The sequence below is a fragment of the Cynoglossus semilaevis genome, chromosome 8, assembly GCF_000523025.1.
Source record: "Cynoglossus semilaevis isolate Cse_v1.0 chromosome 8, Cse_v1.0, whole genome shotgun sequence".
In the NCBI taxonomy this organism is placed as follows: Eukaryota; Metazoa; Chordata; class Actinopteri; order Pleuronectiformes; family Cynoglossidae; genus Cynoglossus; species Cynoglossus semilaevis.
The window spans coordinates 3,622,473-3,628,762 of NC_024314.1; positions in this window are offsets into that span (position 1 = coordinate 3,622,473).

Sequence of the window (6,290 nt, forward strand, 5' to 3'; positions counted from 1 at the left end):
GGAATTAATTCCCATTTAAACGAATTCACCTGCTAGCCGCGAGGTTTGCGGAGTCACGTGACCCAGATGACTCACCAACATTCTACTGTAGCCCCGCCCTCCTTGGTCCGTTTATTTCAAAAACATAGAAATATTTTATATATATTATATTCTTTTTTATTCTTTTTTTATTCTTATTTTATATATATTATATATATATTATATATATAGAAATATTTTGACAGATAATTATTAATTCAGTTATTAATTTTAATAGCGCGTAGATATTTCCTCTACAGTTCTTTCCTCTAGTGGTATGGCTGAGACTACTTCCGTGCTATCTCGAACAAGAAATATAAACTACAAAATGGTAAAAGTAAACTGTTCTTTAGTATGATAATAATAACTATAATATCAGTGGTTCCAAAGTGTAACGATAGTGTAGTGATAAGCAAGCAGACAGCAGAGAGTACAGGGAACTGTACTTTGGTATGGTAATATGAAATAATAATATTAATGTTAAATATATGATATATATTATTTTAAAAAGTATAGTATTAATATTACTTGTAATAGTAGAAGTAGTAAAGCACTACTAAAATAAAACTATACTCACACCAAACTGTAGGTAGACGTCAAGATACTGCATAGTTACATTGAAATTGATATTGAAACATGGTATAATACTGATACATACACACGAAATGCTCAAAAAATGATATTGTACTATTAGAAGGATTTGAGCAGTTTGCTGCATCTGACTGGTCGGCGAGTTAAAAGGAAGAAAAACATGGACTGATAGTGGCAGAAGTGGTAAGTGAGTTAAAGGAGCCAAGTATGTGAGAGGTCTAGAGGAGCTGGGAAGTGGCACCTTAACCTTTCCTTGACCTCATAAGAAGAGGATTTGGACTTTGGGTGAGGAATCTATGTAAAAGGTGAGATGTCTTTTCTCTTTTTACCTGCTTTGTTCTTCCTACACTTGCAAGTGGCCCCTATCATCCACAGCTGTGTGTGCTTGTATTGGCTGGAACCATAGTGACACTATATACAGCAGGTGCTTCGTACTCACTTCATTCATCATCTTTTTTTTTTATTTGAATTTTTTTTAATTTTGTACGTTTTTTAATTGACATATTGTAGGCGTCCTCTGCTTTGTGTTCTCTCCTTAAGATGTGAGGATTCTGGCAGGGATACATGAAAATTACACTTTTGTTTTTTTCAGGATGTACAGCAGGGGGCACCAGCTATATTTAACAGAGGGCCAGATTTTTCTCGACAGACACAGTGGGGACGGTACGCTCAAATAAAATGAAATACAAATCACATTTTTAGTCTAACATTATTATTTGATGTTTATTTAGGAACCATGGGCCGGATTGGACCGTTTGATGGGCCGGATTTAGCCCACAGGCCACCTATTCATTATCACTGACCCCCCCCCCCAAAAAAAAAAAAAAAATTTAAGAAACATTCCCTGTTAGCATGAAGTGAATGGACACTAGCATTAAAAATAAATGTTAAGAATGTTAGGAATGAAACAAAATAGTGCTTAAACATATACTTAATGGCGGCAGCAAGGCAAAATTTACCTTTGAAAATATTATTAAAGCGAATAAAGCTCATTATGTTCGGTAAAGGTTTTCAAAACAAATAAAGAATTCAATAATATAAAAAAAATAATTTTATTCCTTTATTCCTTCTCCTTAAAGCGACAATTTTCCTTAAGTGTAAAGTTATTTAGAAAGTGAGTGTTTGGCTAAAGTGTGTGTTTCCTCACAGGAGAAAAGAGATCTGGAGACGAGAACCATCTATAAGAGGAGGTAATGAGAGGAGGGACTACACTATATATTTGACACTCACAACCAGGGCTGTGCGCTGTGCACTCTGGAACGTTAGCATCACCCTCCTCATCCTCCTGCTGCACATAGGATCAATTTTTGAGGCTTCTTTCTGTGGGTCCACAATGGTGGGACAACTTCTTCTTAGGACTGCGGTCGTCCTATGGCTGGCGCAGATAGTTTGTACCACTGGTGAGTATCTAACGTTGGATGTTTAGAGCTGTTTTTTTTTAAATGCTATGTACTGTGATTTGTAAGGTAAGAGTCATATCCTTAGATGTTGATGGTATCAATCTCGGTTGTTCCAAACAAAGTACCGCAGATAAAATTGACATGGTCAATATTTAAAAAAAGAAATAAATAATTCGTGGTTATTGCTGTTACATTTGTCTAAAAATGTTTCACCTTTTGTAACGTACAGGTCACAGCGCTCACAATCGGACAATCTGTGCAACCCCTGCCAGTGCCCCACGTTATTGTTTTCCCATTTACTGCATGTCGAGCCTGAATATACAGTATTCCCCAAACATTTCCACATGTGTTGTGTTCATCATTCTATATGAATTTCCCCTTTTTTGTAATTTTTTTGTTTGTTATGGTTGTGTTATTTTTTTTCTCCATAATTGAATTTTTGTTGGGAAACGATGGCCGTCGCTTAGATAATTTTCAAATGAGGATATCCTCAAACAGGTTCAGAGGTTTGGATTTAATGACACAGTGGAGCCCAATCAAAAGTCAACGACAATACATACAGTGAATTTTAAACGCGTACAGTGTGCCTGTTAAATTATATGTTCAAATATGCCAATGGTTACTGCCCCCACCCGACCTGCACGGATGAATGAGAGATGACGCTGGTGCCTGTCAAATTTCAAATGATCATGTTAAAGTGAAGTGTTAGCATTGCAAGCTGTGTCATTTTCTTCGTGTGTTTGGCCCCGAAACCAGCTTTTCTTAGACTGATGTGAAGCAGCTAAATATACAGTTTCCTCTTCAGGCGGCAGCCGCTGTTGGGAAATTCAAAGGCAGCTGAGCTTTAGTGGCAGCAGCAGGTGAAATTCAGCATCCCTCTGTGAAAAGCTTTTAGTGCCTGTACACAGTCATTTCACTCTGTCTATGCAATTACAACCATTCTAGACTTGACAGAACCTCAGGCAAACGTAAACCCTACAAACTAAAAAAAAAAAAAAAAAAAAAGTACGTTAATTAGGTTTGCCCCAAAGTCAATGTCTTAGTATAACTTTGACTATATATACATTTTTACCTTTTTTTTTTCTTCAGTGTTTTGGGATTTTTTAGGATGGTAACAGAGTACATTTTTAAAGCAACAATACATGCAACACATACATACAATACATTCAGTCGAAATTAAATTACGTAACACAAGAACGTCACTTTCCAAACCATAGCACAGTATGATGACCAATCAAACGTTTTTGAAAAGATATGGATCTCTTTGGTTATTGTCTTGTGTAGCCATGATTAGTGTATCTGTGCTGTCTTTCGGTCCAGCCTTCTAGTGGTAGGTCAGTGGTAGATCCTAGTACAGTATCAGTATCAGTACTTCCTTTATCGACTGGTGGTACCCGTGACATCCCCAGTGATGTCCGCTCCTTCCTGTTCTGGATTTGTTGCCAGGGGCAAGGTCATTTATCAGAAAGGAAAATTGTTCGGCATGTACCTTTATAATAAGTCGTCGACTTGAGCTGTACAGAATGTTCAAACTTAACTTCTAGAAAAGTAGGTACAGTAAAAGTGCAAATCAGGAGAGATTATTTTGTGCCAATGAAACATAATGTTATATATGCACCTTAAGCTGGCACAGAGTTTATCATATATATATAAGGATCACGTTTCATTTTTGGTTGATTGTAAAACTGTAAGAAAAAAATGCACCTTAAGCTGGCACAGAGTTTATCATTATAAAAGATTTTTTTTTTATAAACATTTTTGTGTTTTTTCAAGGTTATGGCGCTAACTTTGGAGTATCAAATGGACAAGCGTCACATGCTCAAGGTAAATCATCATACTCATTTAAAAAAAAAAAAAAAAGTAAAATTTAAATGACATATAGTTGTTTTTTTTTTTTTCATTTTAGCAAACAAGCCCCAATATGGTGGTGGGGCACATAGAATGCTAATTCCATCAAGAGGTACAAAGAGTTTGTGCATAAAAATGTTTTATCATGAAATCGCCCTGATGTTTTCTTTATTGTACTACTTTATATTTTATTATTAATTAATTTTTTTCTAGGTCACAAGGCGGGTGCGCATAAGGGTTACGGTGCCTATCCTGCAAAAAGCCAAGGTCTGTGATGGCACAATGTTAACGCGAAATCAATGTTTTATTTCAGTGTGAAAATGCGATTCTTCTCTCGCGTCTGTCCCTCTTAGGTATGGGTCCAACAGCTGGAGTGTCAGGTCCAAATGGCGCAAACACTAATGGTAACTCTGCCTAACCTTCTCCCATAAATTTACCGACACACAGCGGCTTTGTTTACATTCCCGCTAGTACACCATATATTGGATCGTGCTTAGGGATGTCCAATATTACCTTTTTGCCGATATCCGATATGCCGATATTGTCCAAACACTTAAATTCCGATTCCGATATCCATCGATACCGATACAGCGGGGCAGTGGTAGTGTTGCCTATTCACTAAAGTGATGGGTAAAAAGAGTGTTTTTCAATTATTTTCTGCCCCCTAGGGGACAGCATTGAAATATTATTGAGCCTCTGGTCATACAGTATTTATTCATTTATCTGTACAAACCACTGTAAGAGTTCAGACTTGTTTAGAATTGCTGGAACTGGCCTCGAGTTGGACTCAAATACTGCTGTAAACGCTGCTCCATTGTCGGTGATGTTTTTAGGATACGGACCAGCAGCTCATGCGACAAATGGGGGTAAAATGAAAGGTCAGTGAATTGATATCTTGTTCTTTGTTTATCCTTCTGAACACGCTGTAAATATTTGGTGATTCCTCCAGGCTACGGAGCAGCGGCTGCTGGCACGGTGAATGGACAAGGTGACAGATCACAGGGTAGGTACAGTTTCTTTTCATATCCACAGCCAGACAAAAACCGACAGAGCCGTGACAGAGTTCAGACACAAGTATAAAGCATTGAACGGAGCAGACATGTGGTGATTAGGCTGACACTCTAATTGCTGGTGCACAATAAGAGGCAACAATACCAAACTGCATTTATCATCCACTTTTTATTGTTTATATTTATTTTTGGCACAGTTTGTTTGAGGGTTTAACTGCAGATGCAAGTGAGCGTTTTTCAAAATAAAATTCCACAAAGACTCCGATTAAAAATAAAAAAAATGTATAATATTTGTAAATATATATGTATGTTTATATGCAATTACAAAATAGACAAAGAGAAAAAAAGATGTGTGTTGGTAAATTGTTGACTAACTTGACTAAAAATTCTAACAATAAGAAGGAAGAAGAGTCACCTTTATTGAAACAAAGATGGCCTAAAAAACATATGACTTAGAGAAGGGATAATAACTTCATGGCTGTTTATAGTGCTGGATATATTTAGATATATTTAGATTTCAGAATAGATCTGTAAAAACAGAACGTAACATTTAACTTCAATTCATTTCAATTGAATATCTACCTATGCCTTATGCCTGTAACACTAGAGTTCAAGGTGCGTATTTGTTTTTTCTTTACTCACTTTGTTGGTTTTTATTATCCAGGTAAAAGACCAGACGTTTCAGCAGGTGAAGCCAACGGACATCAGACGAAAGGTACGCCGTCTCTTCAATGGTCAAGAATTCAATTTCTCTCTATTTTAGCTTGAATACGTTCCTAATATAAGCACTGATATTATATTTTCTTCACTGAACAAAAACATAAACACCCGTTTTTGTTTTTTTTAGCTGAACTCAAAGGTATAAAATGTTTTTTTATGTACACAAATTGTTCACAGATCTGTCCATAATATCTGTGTTAGTGAGCGCCGCTACTTTAACCTCACAGGTGTGGCATATCAAGACGGTGATTAGACCAGTGTTTCCCAACATGTATATCATCAGGAAATACCCCACGGCACAACTCTAAATCTCACAAAAAGTATATGTAATGAAATTTTATAATCTTCCAGTTTAAATGACTAAAATCCCGGCCTGTTTAGTTGAAGACAACGCTGATATACTGGCAGGAATTGAAGAAAGACACTCACAAAGATCACTCACAATGGTCGAAATGGAAAATAGTATGCAAAGAGGCTAGGCCTCATCCAACCCAATTTCTCCATGAACTTTGGTGCAGAACAATGAAGTGATTCACAAATGTTACTTATCACTACACAAACCTGTATAAACAGGCACAAAATCACATTTTTGCTGTCATAAAATTATTATTATATTCAAAGTTGATCATTTCTTTTATTTCCTTTAAGGATATGGTGCTGCAGGCGTTCTGGGTGGAAATGGTAAATATAAATATATTTTGTT